Source organism: Felis catus, chromosome D1 (genome assembly GCF_018350175.1).
Source record: "Felis catus isolate Fca126 chromosome D1, F.catus_Fca126_mat1.0, whole genome shotgun sequence".
NCBI lineage: Eukaryota > Metazoa > Chordata > Mammalia > Carnivora > Felidae > Felis > Felis catus.
This window is the reverse complement of record NC_058377.1, coordinates 83055965-83079844: the sequence shown is the minus strand read 5'-3', so window position 1 is coordinate 83079844 and position 23880 is coordinate 83055965. Positions and strand designations below refer to the sequence as shown.

General features: G+C 36.9%; 1 long non-coding RNA gene across 2 annotated transcripts in view; it reads right to left on the bottom strand.

Annotated features, from left to right (window-relative positions):
• Window positions 1–1286: 1286 nt before the first annotated feature.
• The window catches only part of LOC111556637, a 44112-nt gene continuing 21518 nt past the window's right edge, over window positions 1287–23880 (bottom strand). Inside the window, exons 5-6 of one of the 2 annotated variants that reach the window (XR_006586478.1) lie at window positions 11994–12146; window positions 1287–7889 (exon numbers count right to left, since the gene is read on the bottom strand). This is a non-coding gene — a long non-coding RNA (uncharacterized LOC111556637). Of the gene's footprint in view, window positions 12147–23880 lie in introns of both variants that reach the window. The other variant, XR_006586477.1, reaches the window with a different exon arrangement.

Here is a 23880-nt window from a genome sequence, read left to right as displayed (position 1 = left end):
AAGTAAACTGCTGTCTTTGAGAATCAGTAGAGCGTGGTGGTTAAATGCTAACACTTTGGACTCAGATCGGTTGGGATCAAATCCCACTTTCTCCAGTTGCGAAAGTTGCCTGATGTGTCTCAGATTTTATTTCTATTATCTCACTCATAGGATTTTTATGAGGAAACCCATATGCCACACTAGCTTCCTTATAGGATTGTTTTGAGATAGCACACAGGTGGCACTACTTTCTTCATTATGTATTATTGAGTAACTCATATACAGTACTTAAAATAGAGCGGGACCCATAACTGACACTCTATGAATGTTAGCTGTTATCACTGTGAATCAAATCATGAGGGGGTAAAATGGATAAGGCTGTGACAGCACCGAATGAATAAACCAGAAAAAAATTAGATAGAATTTATTTTTCCCAAGCTTCATTGAGCATAAACTCAAACATGTAGCGGTCCCCAGAAGTAAATCATGTAAGTTACTGGGCCTGACTTCAAGGGGCTTTCAGATCGACCTACATTTACCATTGGGGCCAGACTAGAAAAAATGAGTTTATGTGGTTGGTTTCCAAAGAGTCCGACCCCAGATTCCACCTGACTCAAGGCCATGTTTATTCGTTATCTTCAGCTTACACTTCAATCACCCTCTCCATTTCTATTGACCTTCCTCTTGGAACACTGGTTCTCACCACCTATTCATATCTTCTAGTCAATCAAAACTGTCGCCCCGAAAATCACAAAACCCCTTCCAGTCTACATACAGAGAACTTCTCCAATCCTGTCCCAGCTAAACCCTCTAACACTTTAATGTAGTTTTCAAAATACATATTACTATTTCATCCCACATGACTTCTGATATCAGGGCTCTTTCACATTGTCCTTTTGCCATATAATTATTAGTCCCTCCAGATCCAGCTTAAACAGAACTCCTATACAGAGCCTTCTATGACCTGTTCAATCTCACTCCTCTGTGTTCCTTCTGTATTTGTGTCTATATTTCCCCTATCAAGTTGTAGAACAACTGGTCTTGATTGCTTGTCCCTGACAAAGTCCTTAAACATATAATACCTGGCTCTATAGTAACAATTCAGACTATTTAATTAGTTTCTACTGTATTCATATTCTTTTTTTTTCAACGTTTTTTTATTTATTTATTTATTTTTGGGACAGAGAGAAACAGAGCATGAACGGGGGAGGGGCAGAGAGAGAGGGAGACACAGCATCGGAAACAGGCTCCAGGCTCCGAGCCATCAGCCCAGAGCCTGACGCGGGGCTCGAACTCACGGACCGTGAGATCGTGACCTGGCTGAAATCGGACGCTTAACCGACTGCGCCACCCAGGCGCCCCTGTACTCATATTCTATGCCACAAAGGTTAGCACTTGGCTTTGCACATATGACTTGGTAGTATTGTTGCAGGAGCAAGACTCATAACTTGAGCAAAACCACAATCAGCATATCAACAAATAGTTGGTGGAGTTATTTCTATCTTCCTACCTCAGTTCTCTGGGGCTCCAAAGAACTTAGTATCTAATTGAGGGAAAAGAAAACTGACTTAGGTGACTAGATTCTTAACTATAAATTTCTTTCATATTCTCTTCTATCTCCTTAACTGTGTTGTCCACAGTGATAGTACTTGGAAGATAATCACTAAAAAGTTGATTTATGGGGGTGTCTGGGTGGCTCAGTCAGTTGGGCATCCAACTTTTGATTTTGGCTCAGGTCATGATCTCCTGGTTCATGGGATTAAGCCCCACATCAGGCTCTGCACTGACATCATGGAGCCTGCTTGAAATTCTCTCTCTCCCACTCTCTCTGCCCCTCCTTTGATCACTCTCTCTTGCTCTCATAATAAATAAATAAACTTAAAAAAATAAAAAGTTTATTTGTATTATCTGTCCTATAGTGAGTATCATTGGAGACAAAATTTTCCAATGCTTAGTAACCAGAATTACAGAAAGGCATACAAATGTACACATGAGTGAGAAACTATTAGAAAAGGAAGACTTTGGGGAGCCATTTTTAAAAAGAATTAATTCTGAATATAAAAAGGAAATTACCCTAAAGGATATGTATAAAAGCAGCATGAGTGTTCCTTATATAAAATGAGAACATTTTATAAAAGAATTTAGGGAGCAATAAAATCATCTTTAAATTTTATTATTTTACAACTATCCTTTCTCTTTGATAATCATAATATAATCTATGACCACTGTTTAGCTCATTCACATAGAATTATCTGGCAAAGAGTGGCAGAAGACAAGCAAAAGTGCATTGGTTTATGCCTCATCCAACCTAGAAGAGAAACTCAAGTAAATTCTGCTAACAGAGAGTAGGAAATCCTTTTCTGATTTTTTTCTCTAGATCCTCAAAAATTCAAGGTGACTTGCAAATAAAAACAAAAATTATGCTCTTCTCTTATCCAGCTGTCTAGTCCAAAGCAAATTCCATGGTAGACCTTCTAATAGATCTACTCTCAACTCTTAAGGAGAAAGCAAAAGAATATAGATATAAATATGAATCTCTTTTTTTCACTTATTTACTCAACAGTTACTGAGCATTTCCAAAATGCAAGGCAATGTGCCAGTTACTAAGAATGATAAACAAAAAAACTAAAGATAAATAATAGTTAACAATTACTGAGTGCTGAGAACTTCACATGAATTATCTTAAGCTTTGTGACAATCCTTGAGATATTAGTATTTTCTTTATTTTACAGGTAAAATATAAAGAATATTCCTAAACCTTAGGAAGATTAAATAACTTTTCCAATGTTATATTACTTATAAAATAGTAAATTTAATATTAATCCACATGTGATATTATAGACAAGAGGTTTCATAGAAGAGATCATTGAATTGGGCTTTAAAAGATGAACAAGTGCATTAGTCAGATTATACTGGGATATGTTGTGGTAATAAACAATCCCAAAATCTCAGCTACGATCTCTTTTTGTTCTTATATTACAAATCCATCATGGCTCAGCTGGATATCTTTTTGATTCTGCAACTAGGTTGACATAATATGTCCTATTTGAACATAGCTGATGGCGGAGAAAAAAGAATAATTGACAGAACCATGCAGTGACTCGTAAAGCTACTCTTCAGAAGTGACCTAAGTAACTTTCATTCACATTTCAAAGTAATTTACAAGTCAAGTCTGCTATCAGTGAAGCATGGAGGTAGAATTCTCTTATGAAGAGACACAGCAGTCCTTGGGAATTCTATTATAGAAGGTTTAGACAAGTGGAAATGGTAAACAATATTCTAAACAGAGAAATATTCTGTGCTTGACTCCCATCTCTACCAAAAGTAACCATTTAAGTAAAGAGTGAAATTTCAAGTCAATATGGAGCATTATTTCAGAAATTCAAAAAAGGAAAATGATTTAGGAATATTTGTAGGCTGATCTGACAAAGTCAGTTTAAGAGAGAGGCATTGAAGGAGAGGGAAAAAGAAAAGAGAGCCTGACTCAGGCTTGCAGGACAAGAGAAAATTTCTCCTCCCTACTGTGTGCCTAAATGTCTGGCAATAGTGACTATACAATTTAGACAGGAACACCAAACACCACCATCTGCTCTGATCTACTCTCATGACTTTGAGCTGGGCTGGGCATTCAAAACCACCTGTCTAAGCTCATAGCCTTCAGATCTGAGTAAATTGGCCACTCACTGTCCACAGCATTAAAGTAAAAAAGGCAATTCTTCTGCTAACACCGTTTTTTTTCTCTAAAGCAACCTACACAGCTGAAGTGATTTTCCCTTGGAGAACAACTGAGCTCCTGGAGGGTTGAAATTGCCTTAAGATAACTTTCTGAGTTTGATCCTGGAATCAAAAATAAAACATAGGCTATTTTCTTTAATTTTACAGTGAGCTCTCACCTCCAAGGAGACTTCATCTAAGGTACAATACTACAGTATCCTGTGAATACAGCAGAAATGCTAGGCATACTGAAATTTGGCTTTGGCACCAGATAAATCTGTACTCTCTACCTGATGACCAATGACCTGGGGTGGACTTCAACTCATCTCTGTGTGTTAACAGCTTCTTTACCAAAGTCAAGACTGTCACCTAGAGATTTACCAAATCTCCTTCAGTAGCTTAGTTATATTTTAATCTGACACACGAGAAAACCAAAAAGAATAACACATGTCATTAGAAATTCAATTGGCCTCTTGGAGCTTCCACGGCCCAATCTGAAAGCAGCAGAACTGAGACTTTTAAGCCTATGTGACCCAGGTGCCATTTTAACCCTTTGTGGTCATTTGATAGAAGAAGATGCTGAAGTGCGTGTTGCTCTGTGGAAGGGATAGCTAAAAAATCAATTTTCCAGAATCTCTGCGCAATAAAACAAGAGTAGAAACTGTTTCACACAAACCTCTAGGGATGAGAAAGCTACATTTGAGAGAGAACCAAGTGCCTAGGACATTAGAATTTTGACACGCACTTCTTACAAGTCTGAAAGGAATTGCTTGAAATAAATTCTGATGGTTACAGACCACTGGGGGAAACTTTTCAAATTCTAACATTTCCCTCAAGCTTACCAAACAAACAAACCATTACCAAACCTAGATAAGTAAGTAAATTAACTTAAAAATAAATTTTAAAATGCCCTGTTAATCTGGAAGGTCCTCTGAGCCTTACCCACAGAGTGGTGTTCAAATCTCGGAATTTTTAGCCACGTGATTGAATTAGAAATTCTATAGCCTTGGCTTGAAACAAACTTTGGAAACATCATTTCAAAGCATCTTCAAGGGTTCTCAGCAAGCTCCAAGCCAATGTATTTCAAACATTTTTACCTGTGTCCCTGTGAGTGGTGGAGAAAAGGGAAAGCCTGGATTGTAAGGACCCAAGGAAATTCAATCAGAGTTTACTGCTTTTATATGTATTACATATTCGAATTCCATGAAATGTTTCTCTTGAAGAAAGGATTCTAGTGCTTTGGGGAAAAACAAAACCACGTGAAAACCTCTGCAGGAAAAATTAAAGAGAAAGCTTAAAATGGAAACAGGTTCTAGGGTCCCTTAGCTCCACCAGATCTGTAAGGAGTGGGAAGGGGTGGGAGAGTGGTACAATGATCCTTAGAAGCATAGGCAGCAGAGCAGAAAAGAGGAAAGAAAACAACTCACCACCACGCTACCCTCATTGTGTGCAAGTTGCCCCTGGCAGCAGCTCTGAAGGGTGTCATTCTTTGCTAAATGTTGTAGGTAACCAGCTGGGCTTGTCATGCCCACTTAATAGCAGTACTTTAAGAAAGTGTTGTCATTTCCTTGTCAGACTCATTTCTCTACCCTCTATTATCTTTTCAAAATTGTATTACAAAATATTATGAGCTTCCTGTATCAGACACTTTGGATCTTAGTCACTCAATTATTAAAATTGTATGATTTTTTAAATTGCCATTATGTGTGGGCTGTCTTTACCAAAGCGACGAAGCAATTGAGTTAACCCAAATGGTGCTATGATTGCAGGATCAGAACACGGAAAATTATAGTGTTGGAGAAAAAAAACACAGCTATTTCACATCAGTGACAATAAAATCCTGGGAAACTCACCATGACACCATTATGCTAGACAGAGCAGAGCAAATGCTCCCAACATATTACCATGCTGAGTAATAGGAAAACAATGCCACTTAGGGCTGTTAGTTCTATACCAAGTTACTCAGCTGTAGTAAATGAGGCCCTCTGGTAACATGCTCCACGTGCCACAACAAGAGCATTTCTGACCACCATCAGCCATTTCTCACTACACCTGTGCCCGTCACCACACGGTCTCCATGTACCTGTTGTCACAGCTGCTGACATCCAGAATTGGGTCCTCTGCCTTTCTCAGTGGACAATTGTGAGGAAAACTCCACAGAGACTGGGTTGTGCAGGATTCTTCCGCAGGCCCGTCTGGCTTTCTGATATCAGCTCATTGAGCTTGATGAGTTACTGACAAGGCCCCTCTGTAAAAGGAGGGGAAATCCTCAGGTGCCAACTAGAGGGTTTTTTTTAATGTTAATTCATTTGGGTGGGCGGGGAGAGCGTGTGCAAGTGGGGGAGCGGCAGAGAGAGAAGGAGAGAAAGAGAATCACAAGCAGGCTCTGTCCTAATAGTACGGCGCCAGAGGCGGAGCTCGAACTGATGAACCATGGGATCATGACCTGAGCTCAAGTCAATCAACTGACTGAACCACCCAGGCGCCCCCCAACTAGAGATATTTTTAAAGAAGCCAAGCAATATTCCCATTTCCCAGTACAGATAACGTACTAATCGTTTAGGGTCCTATTTCCTTAGTTTCTTCAGCATAGGCAGCTGGGCTCACTTAACACCAACTTGCAAATTCAGCCTAATTCCAACCTCTAAAGCCAATCTTGCTGCTTGTCAAAGAAAATGACCTACAATCACCTAGGCAAGGAGCTTAAATCCAAATGCCCAAAGGGGACACATGGCATATAAAAATGGAGAGAGATGTTACAATAACTTTGATAGTAAGGGGTAGTGGAAATCATGGTAAACTTGAAAGTCCATCCTCATCAGAAGGCTGCAGCACAGTGCAACATACTCTTCCAGAACAAACATAAGAACAGCTTTAGCAAAGCTTTCAGTTTGTTTTTGAAGATACCACAAATACAGATTTTTATATAAAATAGGATTTTTTAAGTGGGCAATTTTTTTCATTTTTTTAAAACAAAACATGTTTGCCCACTGTGTTAGTTTCTTATTGCCTACTATATGAAATTGCCACAAATGCAATAGTTTGAAGCAACACAAATGTATTTTCTTAAGTTCTACACGTCAGAAGCCCAAAATATGTCTCACTGGGCTAAAGTCAAATTGTTCGCAGGCCTGCCTTCCTTCTGGAGGCTCTAGGAGACAATGAGTTTTCTTGCCTTTTTCTGTGGCTAGAGGCTGCCTGCATTCCTTTGCTAATGGCTCTTCATCCTCAAGGCCAGCAATAGGGCATCTTCTAATCTCTCTCTGACTCTGACACTCTTGTTTTCTTCTTATAAAGACCCATGTGAATACAGTGGGTCCAACTGGACAATCCAGAATAGTCTCCTTGTCTCAAGATCCTATACTCCATCATATCTGCAGAGTCCCTTTTGCCATGCAAGTTAACATATTCATAGATTTGAAGGGCTAGGGCATGGAAAACTCAGGGAGCCATGATTCTGCTTGCTATGCCTCCATTTTGCAATAGTCCAGGCAACTTAAAGACTTCAGAGGCTTGGCCTCATTTTAGCCTTGAGCTGGTTCTTATGCCCTGTACAACACACCTTCCTGCCCTTAAAACATCACCTAGCTTTAAAGGTCATAGAATAATATTCTTAATCCAGGCTGTGGCTTTGAGCTCACTGATAGGAAACTGTTGTTCCAGGACTTCAATTTTTTACCACTGTGGCCTTTCCATACTGCCTGGATCATCTCCAGGGATGTCTGCTGCTCTCTCTACTAAACAAGTCCTTGTCCCAGGAATTGTAGCTTCATTTTTCAGGGGTCTGACGCCAGTTACTCTTATCTTCAAACCTTTGAAATTACAAATACCTTGGGAAGGATTATACCTTTTTACTTTGTAGACATTCATCAACCATCATTTGAGCATAAGAATAGAACCTAAAATGGATTCCTGGGCCCGATGGGTGTCTCAAAGACAAAGAAATGGAATATTCAGAGGGCTCCAAGGATATACTTTTCACTGCCTTCACCAGTAAAAATGGACTTAGCCAGGATCCAATTTTTGATTCCAGTTATCAAACTGAAAGTATCCCAACAATGTGTTCAAGTGCAGGGATATATCTCTTTTAACTAATACAATGCCTCCCAGGACCTCCCTGATTATAGCAAAAGCTCGCCTGTCTCCTTCTCTCAGGGGAAGTTGAGGAATGCAGTAGCCAAACAAGGACCAGATTCCTGCAGGGGCAGAGAAAATAGAATGAATATTGCTGACATTGGGTTGTATTTTTCCTTTACAGTGGTAATGAGTTTGCTAAAACTTGACGCCCAAGGCCATATTGTTTATTTAAAGAAATCTTAGATTTCCAGACTGATCAAGGCCATGACAGAATCTAACGTTGCTTTGTGATAGGCAGTGGGTCATTCTCCCTGACAGAACAAAAGACTGGAACCCAACCAGAGGTTTCTGCCACCACATCTTCTTTCTTATTCTCTCCCCTCTCCCTGGACACTTGGACATTCCCCCCTCCTTCCTTTCTCATAATTCTCTTCTCTGGGAACTTTTTCCTACCCTCTTGTGGGATAGGAGTAGCTACATAAAGGGAATATTTGTATATTCTCCATTTGAGAGTTAGTTTTGTTAGATGAAATTTGACCTATAGTTTCTCACCCAGAACATACTTGTGCTTTCCCTGGAGAGCCTGTGGGACCTTAGGAATAATACGTATTGGTTCCAGCCTATACCCACAAATAGCAGAGACTATACACAGAAGTAACAGACTGCTGGACCCAGTGTTGCATCTGTCCCAAAGACATGTTTGACTGCACTGTTTTACTAAACTGTCAACATGTAAAAAATCATGACATTTCACTATAAAATTCAGATAATCAGACTTTCCTAAAGAAATGAGATGATCTGGCATCACTGGACCTGCATTCTTGCATGCAGTACAGTCCTATAACTCAGTAGTGGCTGACTTTTAAATGGGCACAGTGTCTCCAGTTTAACCCAACTACCTGACTAGCCCAGTAGGCATTTGCGTTTAAAACCCATGCAGTATAAGGTAGTGGTTAAATGTATGTAGTTGAGCAGGATTAGGTCTGATTCCTGACGCTGTATGTAAGGCCTCTGAGGGCATTGCTAAAGCTGCTGGTAAGATAGAATATCCCGTTGCCACACAGTAGGAGACTCTAAATTCTTTTCTTGCATTTGAATAGTCTTGCCTTGAGGATTCTAAAAACAAGCTGACCATTGATTGGTGCTTTAAGATTGCCTTGTCATCTACAGATTAGTGATTTGAAATGACTTCTCTTTCCAATTATACTTATTACATCTGGCCCACCTCCAATGTTCCATGATGTAGCACTGTGAGTGGGATGTTGCTTTTTCTGTTTAATACTTGCAAACTCATAGCATGGCTGAGATGGTCATTTAGTGGTGAAGGATACAATAACAGGGCCAGGTCACTTCACCCACACCATTCCTAGTGTCAGCTTCCTGGGGAATGAATTCCATTTCAGACACCAGCCTATGCTCAATATCACTTTTAACACAGTCCTAAGGTTGGGCAGGAAACTTATCAGTGCCAGATACATATTTAAAATTAAAAAAATAAAATGTTCTCAAGAAACTGTTCATTGGGCCACTTTATTTTCAGGATGCACAGGAAATGTTTGTCTTACCAATTTGAAATAAATGTAATTGACCTTTTAAACACAGAACCTGAGTGATTTGGAGAAAAGAGAAACAGTTCAGCTTAATTCTATCAGAATGAATAACAATGGTGACTCTTCTATAAGACCTTCAGCTAATAAAAGCAGAATGTCCCTTCTAATAGTTATTAAAAGACCGGATATACAGTGATATGAAGATGGAAGAATTAGTAGCAGGAGTCCAGTTACTGTGTCCCAGAGTAAGACCATGAGAGGAACATGACATTGCTAGGCAACGCTGTGCAGTTAAACAAGTTTTCACTGGCTCAGTGTGGTATAGTAGGTAGGAAGCAAGATTCAAGAAGAGCAAAGGGAAAAAGGATGCAATTATTTATTTTAATCAAGTGGGGAATGGAAGAAACAAAGGCAGATACACAAATTAGTCACAGCCAAATTTTCAGGATATGAAATGCGAATTCTAGATAAGAATTCTAGAAAACCTTAGGCATTCACTGAATTAAAGATGATTTTTAAACATTGGGATTGGAGGTATTAGCCAGGGACTGTGCTTTACATACATTACATTATGGTAAGAGTAATTATACCATTTTACAGATGAGGAATAAGGCTCAGGGAGGTGACCCACCTGCCCAGGATTTGAGAACTAGAAACAGAAGAAGCCAGGCTTTGAATATACTCTTATATGATTCCAAAGCTAATGCTTTTCCCACTATTATTTCAAGCTGTGTCTTTATTTAAGAACAACTCTTACACATGTCTCCTTAGCTTTCCTGATCCTTCAAGATTTTCAACATAGCAACATATTTTGTTCAGGAAAGTTCATTAGTGTGAATAGTCAGTTATTATTCATCTGTCCATTCATTCATTTAATGAATGCTACCTTCTCTCTCCCAAGCACAATTTTAAATGCAGGAGATAAAATGGTGGGGGGAAAAATGAGTCCCCTGCTTTTTTGGGCATTAGCTTGAAAGGGCTTGAGAAACTAACAACAAATGAGTGAAAAAAAATAGATTATATTATCTTAGGTGGAGATAGATGCTATACAGAAAAATAAAGCAGGGCAAGTGGGATGGGGCAAGTAGGTTGGCCTAAACAGAGTGATCAGAGCCAGCCTTTCTGAGATGTTATCAATCTACATTCTATGACTAGAAAAGGCTATTTAGCTTATTTTTTCTGCTATTACTGTTTCGATTATTTATATATTCACTTATTCATTCAATTTTCTGTTTCTGTACTTCTACTCTGAGGAATCATAGGAATGTATTTCTTTTCTAACTTCTTGCCTTGACCTGCTAATGCATTACTCTCCCTAAATGAATGGACTAAAACTAGGATTTCAGATGCTTTGTGAAGACCTGCTCCACTTTAGTCATCACTTCTTAATTGGTGCTTTGCTTCCACTCTTACACACTACTGTCCATTCTCCACATGGCAGTCATGCTGATTTAAACATGCAAATCAAATCATAACATCCTTCTGCAGGAAACCTCGTGATGATGTCCCTTGGAACTTAGAAGAAAATCCGCACTCCTGAATGTAGTGCCACGATCGGGCTTCCACCACTTCTCCAACCTCATCTGTATAACATTTTCCCTGTGTCTTCTACTCTATTATTAGCCATTGCTATGATTAGGGATTTTATTGCAACAATGGGATATTATTGAGCTCAATATCTGAGTCGATTATCTTAAACATCCTTTCAAACTATTTTTTCCTTCCTCTCTATTCTAAAAACAAACAAAGAAACCCCTGCAGAATAAAATTCTAGCTGTTTTGACTGGAATTCAGAATTCTACCTTTACAACCCTTCTTTCCTTCCTTCCACCTTTCTTGCCACTCAAACTAACATGTGATATGTGACATACATATACCTCTCAATACCCTCCTCTATTCTTTAATTTCTACCTCTGAAATAATTACACACTTTCTGCCTCTCCCATTTCCAATTATCTACATCTTATCTAAATTTTTAATACCTGGCTCAGCTATCATCTCCACTAATAAAATATTCTTCGATTCTCCCAAAAGAACAGAAGCTTTTCCTCATTCTCAAATGGTACATCTCACTTTCCAATTTGTATTGCAATTTTCTGTATTTGCCTTATTTTTTTCTACCAGTCCATAAGCTCCTTGTATTAGGCAGGGTAAATAATAGCTGTTGTGCTAAACAATCCTATAATACCAATGGCTTAACAAAATAAGTGTGTGTGTGGGGGGGGGGTGATATCACAATAGGGATAGGGCAGAGGAAGGGAGGTGGGGAAGGAGACTCTGCTCTTCTCAGTCATTTAGGATACAGGCCGCTTCTTCCTTCTGGTGTCAGTGCCACCTCCTGGGGCCTTGGAATCTTCTACTTGATCATCTGAATCTTATTGTAAGCAAAGGAGGAGAGAGAGCATAGAGAAGCTATACTCTTGACATCCTTGGTCTAGGTGTGACACATATCACTTCTTCACATATCACTTTTCATCCATGATAAATGGTTGCATGGCCTCAGCTACGTACAGGTGAGGTGAGAAGGTACATTAGCAGTGTGCACAGAAAGAGGAGGAAATGTATTTGGTGAACATCTAGCCAGTTTCTGCCACTGTGTCCAATTACAGATCCAGTCAGAATCTCCCAAAGATATACATAGTGCCTTAAACATTATATATACTCATTACTTACTGCCAAAAAAGTAAAGATTAATTTGGTGAGAGGAGTCAGTCATGAAGCTTTCTTTCCATATCCTCCAGCCTTGCTTCTCTTGTCAGCTTCATATTTCCCGTTCTTCCATGTGGAGAAAGTTTGAATTACAGCTTTCTAGTTAATTCTGTTCTCCTGTTATAGGCATAGAATCAATATCATGTACAAATATTCCCTGAACCAGATCTCTTCTCTTGTGCCTGCCTGTGGTACCTGATATGTATATATTACAGTAAATCACTTGTAGTATGATATCTAGACTCAGCATCACAAAGATTATATTTCTGTGAATTACTAAAATATGTTGAAAATTAATAAAAAATTAATCTAAAAATATTGATAATAAACACTACTAACTTACTCTTTGGTAAAGAAGAAATCATGAAGGAAATTTGAGCAGAATGTCAACAGATCTATTATGTGTCAATACTTGTGTAATATAGCTAAAGCAGTACGTAGGGGAAAATAGATAACTTTGAATATTTTAATCACGAAGCAAGAAATATAACAGAAAGGGGAAAAAAACAGATGTCAAAAAGGACAGTCTGTGATACTGAAAGGAAACCATATGGACAATATGATTTGAAAGCCCGTGAGCCACATGGACACCTTGGAAAGTAGCTGGGTATAAACTTACCAACCAAGCTAAAGTGTCCTCCAGCAAGAGGCTGAAGGGTGTATTTATGAGAGTTCAGCTTGGAAGAGTCAGAAAATGCCATGACTAGAACTCAGTGCAGTGGGAAGAGACATGCAGAGCTTCTGAAAGATTACACAGAGGTACCCCAGAAGAGAGCCAACATTTAGGCCCTTTCTTCCTATAAGGAACCGTGAGCGAGGAAGGAATTAAAATATCATAAAAACTTTTCTTTTGGTTTCTAACCTTTTCTTTAATCTCTCCCTCCCTCTGCCAACACCAGAGAAACTAGAATTAAAATAGTGACGAAGGAGAAGTGAAAAAGCAACAGATACTCCTTCCCACTCAGGCTAAGGCCTGACCAGACTCAAGGCTATCAAGAAGGTAAACACCAGATAAAAGCAGGACTGAATTTTTAAACTTCCTAAATAAGACTGGACTTTTTTAATATGTGAAAGTGACCAAGAAACAATTGGAGCAGCCAGAGATGTTACTAAGGGATGGGAAAGAGGTACACAGTGGAGGATGTTTGAAGTAAGCAATTGAAAAAACAACAATAAAACCGTTTCATGCTTTTATCCTGCAAAAATCAGACTGTTGGGTAAACTAGTTTTTATTAAAGGCAAATGATCTAAGTATTCAGTTCAAGACCTAGAAAAAAAATTGCAAAGGAGTAAACCCAAAAGGATAAAAAGGAAGGAAGTAATAAAAATGTTAGAAATCAATGAAATAAAGAACAAGAAGGGGAAATAGAGATTGTTAAGTAAACCAAGAGTGGGTTCTTTAAAAATAATAATAAAATAGAAAAAAACTTGACAAATTTGATGGAGCAAAGATACAAATAAACAATTTTTGGAAGGGAAATAACTACAAAAAATAACAGATTTTTTAAGTTATGTAAAATACTTTGAACAACTGAACAACCATACTGAATTGCATTTAAAATATAAATAAGGGGCGCCTGGGTGGCTCAGTCAGTTAAGTGTTTGACTTTGGCTCAGGTCATGATCTCGCGGTTCACAAGTTCAAACCCCACGTCGGGCTCTATGCTGACAGCTCAGAGCCTGGAGCCTGATTTGGATTCTGTGTCTCCCTCTCTCTCTGCCCTTCCCCCACTCATGCTCTGTCTCTCCCTCTTTCTCTCTCTCTCTCAAAAAAAAACATTAAAAATATAAATGAAATTACTAAATATCCTGAAAAAAGAAACAAAATGTCAAAAGAGGCATATGATGAGCTAGAACTTTTGAATATGCCAAAGCTCATTAAAGAAATCATGATAAATACAGTTTTCAAAACTTCCTCTTCCACAATACCCCCCCCAAAACATTTTAGACCATGATAGTTGTGTGGCTGAGTTAAGCAAACTTTAAAGAAACAGATAAACTACCATATATTGAAGTTGCTCCAGAAAATCTAAAAACAATGAAAGTTACCCAATTCATTTTGAAAGACTATAGTATAACATTATTTATTTATTTATTTATTTATTTATTTATTTATTTAATGTTTATTTATTTTAAGAGAGAGAGAGAGCACACATGAGCAGGGGAAGGGCAGAGATACAGGGAGAGACAGAATCCTAGGCAGGCTCCACGCTGAACGTGGAGACTGATGCAGGGCTTGATCTCACAACCACGAGATCGTGACCTGAGCTGAAATCAGGAAGGGGACGCTCAACTGACTAAGCCACCCAGGTAAGCCACCTCTATATTTAAATAAGATAAAATAAAAATAAATCAGATAGTCACAATAAAGAAAGAAATTTTATTTATAAACATGGATATGAAAATTCTAGATTATCTAACTAAATTCAATAGCATATTTTAAAAAATAAGACAAACAGTGAAAATGTAATTTACTATGTGATACATTTAAGAAGACAATTCTTATGGTCACTTTAATAGATACAAAAAAAGCATGTGATAAAAGTAACACATTTTGTTTTAATTTTTTAAAACCTCTTAGAAAACAAGAAATAGGAAAAGAACTATTAACTTGATAAAGATAATGATGATAATAATAATAGCCTGCTAACAAACGAAAGCAACAATAATTATTACTATAAAATTTTAAATTTGTATCTTTTGAGGCTGAGAGAAGAAAACAGTATGTACTATCATTCCAGTTGTTTAACATGGTATTAGAGGTCTTGACCAACATAGTAAAATGGCAAGGGGTAGAGTGCGATAGTAATTAAAAAAGAAGATACAAAGTTGTTACCATTTTTTAAAGACTTAAAAAATGATATATTTACATGAAAAAAAAAGAAAATCAAAAGGCAAACCATTAGAACTAATAAGATTTCACCAAAGTAGCCAGAGAAAAAAATCAATTCTCTCAAATCAGTAACATCCATCTTTGTCAGTAATAACTGACACATAACATGGCAATAAAAAAAAAAAAAACATGTCTAGGAATTAAACTAATAAAAGTGTTCAAGTCCTTTGTGGAGAAAAATCTCAAACCTTTTTTAAATAACCTCCCTCTCCCAAAAAAACTTGAATAGATAGAAAATTTATTCATGGAGATGACAGCCTTGTAAACATGTTAACTCCATCAAATGATATATGTTTAATGTATTCCCAATCCAAATAACACTGACAAATTCAACAAAGTTATTCTAAAATTTTTAATGAAGAATAAACAGCCATGAATAGAACAATAATTGATAAGTCATAGTAATCAACAGTGTGGTCCTGCTCAACATCACTCATCATCAGGGAAATACAAATCAAAACCATAAGGAGATACCACCTCACACCTGCCAGAATGGCTAAAATTAACAACTCAGGCAACAACAGATGTTGGTGAGGATGCAGGGAAAGAGGAACCCTTTTGAACTGCCTGTGGGAAAGCAAATTGGTAGCCACTCTGGAAAACAGTATGGAGGTTCCTCAAAAAATTAAAACTAGAAGTCTACAACCCACCAATTGCACAATTAGGTATTTATCCAAAGGATAGAGGTGTGCTGTTTTGAATGAGCATATGCACCCCAATGTTTATAGCAGTGCTATTGACAATAGCCAAAGTATGGAAAGAGCCTGAATGCAGACGAATGGATAAAGATGATATATATATATGATGATATATATATATATACACATGATATATATATATATATATATATATATGATGCAAAATGTATATATATACACACACACACACACACACACACACACACACACAATGGAGTATTACTTGGCTATCATAAAGAATGAAATCCTGCCATTTGCAACAATGTGGTTGGAACTAGAGTATGTTATGCTAAGCGAAATTAGTCACTCAGAGAAAGACAAATATCATATGACTTCACTCATGTGTGGAATTTAAGATACAAAACAGATGAACATAAGGGAAGGGAAGTAAAAATAATATGAAAACAGGGAGGGGGACAAAACATATAAGAGAATCTTAAATAGAGAGAGCAAACTGAGGGTTGCTAGAGGGGGTGTGGGTGGGGAGATGGCTAAATGAGCAAGGGTAAGATTAAGAAGGACACTTGTGATGAGCACGGGATGGTATATGTAGGGGATGAATCACTGGATTCTACTTCTGAAATCATTATTGCATTATATGCTAACTTGTATGTAAATTAAAAAGAAATAAATAAAAATTAAAATAATAAATTATAAATAAATAAATAAACAAAAAAAACCCAAAAACAAAAACAGTGTGGTCCTTGCAGAGAATTAACAAATTGAACAATGGAATATGGTCGAAATCTACAAACAGATCCCTTACGATGAGAATCTACCATATGATAGAGGTGGCATCAAAGATTACTGGAGAAAATATGAATTATTTAGAAACTGGTGTCAAGAAAAAATAAGTCATATTTTACACTTTACACATTACATAAAAATTAAACTCCCAATCAATTAAAGATCTAAATAACAAAGACAAAATTACAAAATGATAAAAGTTGAAGTAGGAGATTATCTTTTGATACTCTAGGTAGGGAAGGATTTCTTTAAAAAGACTCCAAATTACAGGCCATAAGCAAAAAAACCTAATGAAATTACATAAAAATTAAAGATTTTTGTTTAATGAACATCATTGTCAAAGTAACAGATGGGTGACAGACTGAGAGAAGATATTTGCAATATCAAAATCTGACAAGAGTTTAACATCCAAAAAATACAAAGAACTCCAGAAAATCAGCACAGAAACCACAAGAAACACAATGCTTAATAAATGGTCAAAAACTAATAAAGACTAATAAGTGGGCGAAAATTAAATCCACAAAGTGCATAGAAGATGATGCAAAATGATTAAGATTAACTGAACAGGTGTTCAATCTCACCATCACTCAGAAGAATCCTGAAAACAATAATGATATACCAATTTTTACCCAAAAGACTGATACAAGTTACAAAGATGTAGAGTGTTTCTGAGAACATCAAAAATAAGAAGGATTCTCACTTTGCTAAAGGGTACCACTATGAAAAGCTAGGTAGGTTGTAATTTAGCAAACCACCTCCTGAGTATATAGGCCAGAGAAATATTCACAGACATGTCCAAATTAGACAACAGTATAATCCTACCCTATATTTAGACTAATAAAACTGACATTTTGAACAGTCCTAAGTTCACCTCTGTGGTTAAATATTGGGTTCATTCTCCTTTCTACAACATATTCTCAACGCTCCCCCAAGGGAAACAATTTTATAGTCTCATCTTATCATGACATTAGTCTCTATACCAGTCAGAACAGGATAGGTTTTGTTGCAGTAACAAACATTTTCCAAATCTTATTGGATTATAATATTTTCCATTTGTCCTCTTTTGTATACTCTATGGTAAGATGGCTGTGATCAATCTGACTCTAAGATTCAGGCTGACAGAGCTGGAATTATCTGGAACATTGTCAGTCACAGAGGCAGAGGCAAAGCACATGCTACATGTCTCTACATTTCATCAAATACAGTAACATACATAATTAAGTCTAAGCTCAACATAGTGGAAAAGAATAATCCTCCATAAGAAGGTCAATTAATATTGATGAACAGCCATATTCTACTACAGTGGATGTTCCTTGAAGCACTATTTATAGTAGCCAAGAGTCAGCTAGTCTATGTGTCTACCAAAAGGGGGAATGAATGAATAAATGGGACATGTTGCAGGGCACCTGGGTAGCTCAGTCAGTTTAAGCATCTGACTCTTGATTTCAACTCAGGTCATGATCTCATGGTTCAGTTTGTGAGTTTGGCCCTGCATCTGGCTTTGTGCCAACTGTGTGGAGTCTGCTTGGGATTCTCTCTCTCTTCCTCTCTTTTTGCCCCTCCCCTGATCATGCTCTCTCTCTCTAAAAATAAATAAATAAAACTTTTTAAAAACGGGACATGTTGCTTCATGAAGTCTTCAGAACTAATGAAGATTTCTCCCACTATTTGAAAGTAGAATGTTCGCATGAAAACTTTCATAAGCCAAAATAGCAAAAAGCAAAGAAGCAAATACCACTTCATAAAGGCAAAATCCTCTTCATATTTCTTTCAGTTAGTGAAAACAAGTACCAATGCAGGTTTTTCATAAAAGCAAAGTGGCATAAAATGAACTTTCAGAGAACAGGGGAAACCTGTAATACATTTAACACAGCAAAAATAGACACAGCTAAGCACTAAGTTCAAATTTTAAAAAGAAATAACCACAAATTAAATTTATAATACAATACAATGCCTGTGTTTTCAAAAATATTATTAATGAAACAACAAAATATGTTTTTCAAGGAAAAACATATATCCAAATAAACATATGGAAGATCAATTGGAAGGAAGTACAATAAACACATGGGATCGGGATGGGTATCCCCAGGCATAAGGAAATTAAGTGGATATTGAGTGATTTGTATAAAAATAATAAAGTAAAAATAAAATTAAATAATAATAATAATAATAATGTCTTATGATGATTGTTGATAGTGTACCATATACTGAATATGTCAACTGAATTCTGTTCAATAGGTGTTCATTAAGAAAGACTTCTAGGTTCCCTTTCAAATGCACATATATGGCTTGAGAGAGATAGTGTATTTAAACATTATTTCACATATATTTTCTTCATAAAATTTTCTCGTTTCCATCAAACTCTTAAGGAAATGAGACATGGGCAATGTAGGATATTTTACAGGAAATTGGAGTGTCATAAAAATGCCTGTCACAGGCAAGGTATTTAATAAGTGATATCAGTTTTTATACAGATGGTGCTTTGTCATATATGTTATCTTATTTAACCATTATAACAAGTAAAGGATTTTAACTGCAATTGCTTACATGAAGACACTAATAAAGAGAACAGGTGAGTGTATTGTCCCAAGTTTACATTAACATTTAAGAAGTCAAGTTATAATAGAAATTTCCAACTCGTGAACTCTTTTTTTTTCAGCTTTTCTCAGGTATAATTGACAAATAAAACCGTAAGATGTTTAAAGTGTACATCATGATGATATACATATGCATTGTGAAAGAATTCCTCCCATCTAGTTAATTAACATATCCATCACTTCCTACACACACACACACACACACACACACACACACACACACACACATATGGATACATGTTTGGTAAAAGCACTTAAGTTCTACTGTCAGCAAATTTCAATTATATAATACATTGCTGTCAACTATAGTCATCTATCAAAATTTCAATTGCACTTTTTACAGAAAAAGAAAAAAACAATCCTAAAATTTGTATGGAACTATAACAAATTCCAAATAGCCAAAGTAATCTCAAGAAAGAAGAACAAAGCTGGAGGCATCAGACTTCCTGATTTCAAACTATATTACAAAGCCATAGTAATCAAAACATGATCCTAGCATAAAAACAGACACAGATATTAGAACAGAATAGAGTACAGAAATAAACCAACACACATATGGTCAATTAATTTATGACAATGAATCCAAGAAAATACAAAGCAGAAAGGATAGTCTTTTCAGTAAATGGTATTGAGAAAACTGGACAGCCATAAGTAAAAGAATAAAACTGAACTGAATTTACACCATCCACAAACATCAACTCAAAATGTATTAAAGACTTAAATTTAAGACCTGCCAACTGTAGAACTCCTAGAAGAATGTATAGGAGGTAAGGTCCTTGACATCAGTGTGGACAATGATTTTTTAGATTTGATACCAAAAGCAAAGGCAACAAAAGCAAAAATCAATACGTGGGTCTACATCGTACCAACTTTTTTGAAATTTTAGAATTCACTTTTGTGAATTTTTGTCTAGTCTTCATTTGACTCTTAATACTCAGTCTGACACAAGAAAAAAGAATTATTTACAGCTCTAAGGAGAATGCGGTTTGAGTCTGGAATTATAGGAGCCTATAAAAGCCCTCAACCCTCTTTCTTATCAGCTCTTGTATAGTTACATCAAGAACAGTACAACTGTAGCTAGTAAATTAGACTGGATGAACATAGAAACAACTTCTAGAATTTTCTTTTTCTACATTATGTAAACATTGCCTGGAAATACAATTTGTTCTGGTGCAACTTCCCACAGGTAAAGGCAACATGGTTAAGTGGTTCACATACTTCAAATACTACCACACCTTAATAGGGGGGAAAGTGTATACTGGAAATCTTTCAATGCATGTTGGTAAGTTTTCCAATAGGTAGGAAAATGTTTTGCTTCAATATAGAATAGATATCTTTAAGGCAACATCAACGTACGATATTAGGTTAAATGGCCCAGACACAGCACTATAGAATGGCATATAATTTGTAAAGAATAAAAAATAAAAAATATTCTGTAATGTCAAGCTGGGACCAAAGAAAGATTGGGGGTTTATTGGAGCATGAAAGAACCTTGAATTATGTATATATAAGAGAGTGAGGTCAAAGCAATAAACAATCTGCTCAAATATCCACGCCATGCTGAGGAGCAACCAAAACACTGTAGACGCAATTTAATCCCTTTAAATGTGCCAACAAAATCTCTAATATTTAAAACAAAAAGTTGTGAAATCACCCTCGTAGATCAGGAGTCAGAAAACAACAGCCCATGACCTGTTTTGTAAGGCCTGCAAGTTAAGAAGGGTTTTTATATTTTTAAAGGGTTGTTAGGAAGAAAAAGATGGAGAGGCACCTGGGCAGCTCAGTCAGTTGAGCAACCGACTTCAGCTCAGGTCATGATCTCATGGTTTTTGAGTTCAAGCCCCGCGTCGGGCTTTGTGCTGACAGCTCAGGGCCTAGAGCCAGAAGTCGGCTTCGAGTTCTGTGTCTCCCTCTCTCTCTTCTCTTCCCCTGCTTGTGCTCTGTCTCTCTCTCAAAAAATAAATAAACATTAAAAAAAATTTTTTTAAAGAAGAAGATGGAGTAGAAAGAAAAGGGTAGGAAAGAACATGACAAAGACTTTTCTCACAAATATGGTTCACATATTAGAACATATTTGGTAGTTAATCCTTTACTGAAAAAGTTGGCTGACCTCTTTGTTCAAGATTATGAAAGGCATGTTTCTATGTTGGCAAGAAATAGCATGAAAACCCCAGAATACTAACACAATTGTACAATATAGTTTACCCAAAAAGCAGAGGTCAACAACCTACAGTGAGCTAATTTGTTTTCTTGTTTACTTATTACTAAGTAAACTTGTTTACTTTTGAGCTATAATAGCAGAGTTCAGTCACTGTAACAGAAACAGTGTGGCCTATAACAACTGGAGTATATACTATTTGGCTATTTAACATAAAGTGTTGATTCTGCAGTAAAGGACATAGCAAGATTCCTGCTATTCACTAGATACTGTCCCTTTTTACATTAGTAGATACTGACTCCTTAGAAGCAAGGGACACATTGGCTGTTTCTAAAAATGTTTCAATCATGGTGGATATATTTCCTTTAATGGTTTGTCCTTCTAGCTACTGCTGTTTTGTGCTCCATAAGGTTGCTCTATTCTTTGCTCCTGGAAATATAGATAGTTGTGAAGACACAATCCTTGCTGACATAGACATAAGGCCTATTGATCTCATGATTGGTAAAATTCAACCAGATCTTTCTTTCTTCTTTCCCTTCTTTCTTCCTTTCTTTCTTTCTTTCTTGTAGGCTCCTCACCCAATGTGGGACTGGAACTCCCGACCCTGAGATCAAGAGTCATATACTCTACCAAATGAACCATCCAGACATCCAGACTTAGATAATTCTACCTCAGATGATAACAGATTAAGATTCTTTAGTTGAAACATTATATGAATAAAACTTGAGTTGAATAATTCCATTGTGGATAAATTGGTGTAAGATGTGTGTGTGTGTGTGTGTGTGTGTGTGTGTGTGTGTGTCACAATACATTTATCTCTTCTACATGAGTTTTGTTGAGAACATTGCCATTTATATCATATTATTACATATTGAATGTCTCCTTTGAGAGTTTTTTATGAGGACACTTGATAAAATGTCTCAGAATTTGGTACCTGGCATGATTTTATTATGTAGGCAATGTGTATATGAGAGCTGATTGTTCCGTGTATCAATTTATTGCCTCTCAGTTCTAAATTCATTCTTCATGGCCTGTTATGCAAAAAATGTATCTGGGCCCATTAAACATTTTTATGCTGTGCCAACTGGCATATTTTTAAGCTTTGTCAGCAGAGGCTGTTGGAGGGACATTGCAGGAGGAAGGGTTTTGCTGTCTGGTTCTCCTGTGTTCTCTCAGCTGACTCCTAAAGGCCACATGGCTTCCTCAGTGCCCAGCTCCTACAGAGTAGGCAGCTTGTTCAGCACCAAACTCCTGCAGCATGTAGTTTCTCCAGTACATGGCAACTAGAAGGACCCACTGGCCAGCAGCTTTACCCCGCATCCTTTTCAAGCTGTGTCTGGTGAGACAAGGTCCCATGTACAGCTTTCCTGGGAACCCTAAAGGGCAGATTTCAGGCAACTTCCAAAGGGCATATTGCCAGCACCGGTGACTTCTTTACAATCCAGAGAGCTACAGCTATGCCCTCTCCACAGGTCTGGATCTCATTCCTGGGAGAAAGAAGGAAGTATCTCCTTTAGGTACTCTATCTCAGTCCTAGGAGTAGTGGCTGCTCCTTATATATGTCATTCCTATGTTCTTTGGAAGTTATTTTTATTTCTTACTACTCAATATCTTGTTTCAGCCTCCAGGTACAGCTGATAATTTTTTATCTTAAACTTTCTCTGTTAAAATTACTGTGTGGTTTCTGTCTCTCTTCATTAGACCCTGACTAATTCACTACTTGTCTCTTTGGCTATTTGTTTATTTAGAAAACTAAGACTTAGATTGTACATGTATCCACGTACATATAGTCACATACACACTTATATAATGTATAATTTAATAACTGAAATATTTTCTTGTATACATCATAACATATTCTATAATCTTTAGAGAAATGAATTATTTTTAAAATACTATTTATTGAGTGCTTACTATAACACATTTAAACAAATACATCTGAGAAGTTGTGCTAAGTATAAATAATTAATTATAAACATATTAATATATGTTTAGCTTTTGACCACCAATCCCTGAAGAGTCAATAATCCAGGAATGACTATTTCAGGATTTTAGCACTGCCTCCAGGGCTGCCACATTGCACAGCTGGCTCTTGTGCCTTGAAGTCTGGCTTTATTAAAGTCTTCTGACTCATTGCCGAGGCTCTTTCTAACACTGAGCTCACATATGCTCTTACCACCCGCTTTGTGCTAGTGGCACCTGCTACGGCTGACTTGACTACATCCTTCTCATCTACATGAGCAGTTCTGTTCCTTATAGGAAACCCCGCCACTTAGGCAGGAAAAGGAATGGATTTTTCCAAGGATGCTGGGAGAAAAAAACATCATCAAGAAATAAAACAAATGCCCTTCTATGGTGTTTCTTGTTTCTCCTTGTAATATATCCTCTGCTACAACAAAGGAGACAGCTCTCAACACTTTTTCCTTTAAAATTTTTTTTTTGCTATTGACGCTTTAGAAAAAGGGATGCCAGACAGCTTTTAATATCACCAAATTCAAAAGTAGCATAGTTGGAAGATCTAAATCTTGTGCCTGAAAGAAGGCATCAGAGGATTGAGGTAGTCCTTTATATACCTAAGCCATCAGTTTAAAACCAAGTACCAGCTCATAATCAAGAACAAGGATATAAATCTCAGAAACTTTAAATAGCAAAAAATGGAAATTAAATGTCCTATACTAGTCATTTATTCAAATAAATCATGGTTTCCCTCCACAATACACTGGCATACATACCATCATTAATAATAAGGTCACAGAAT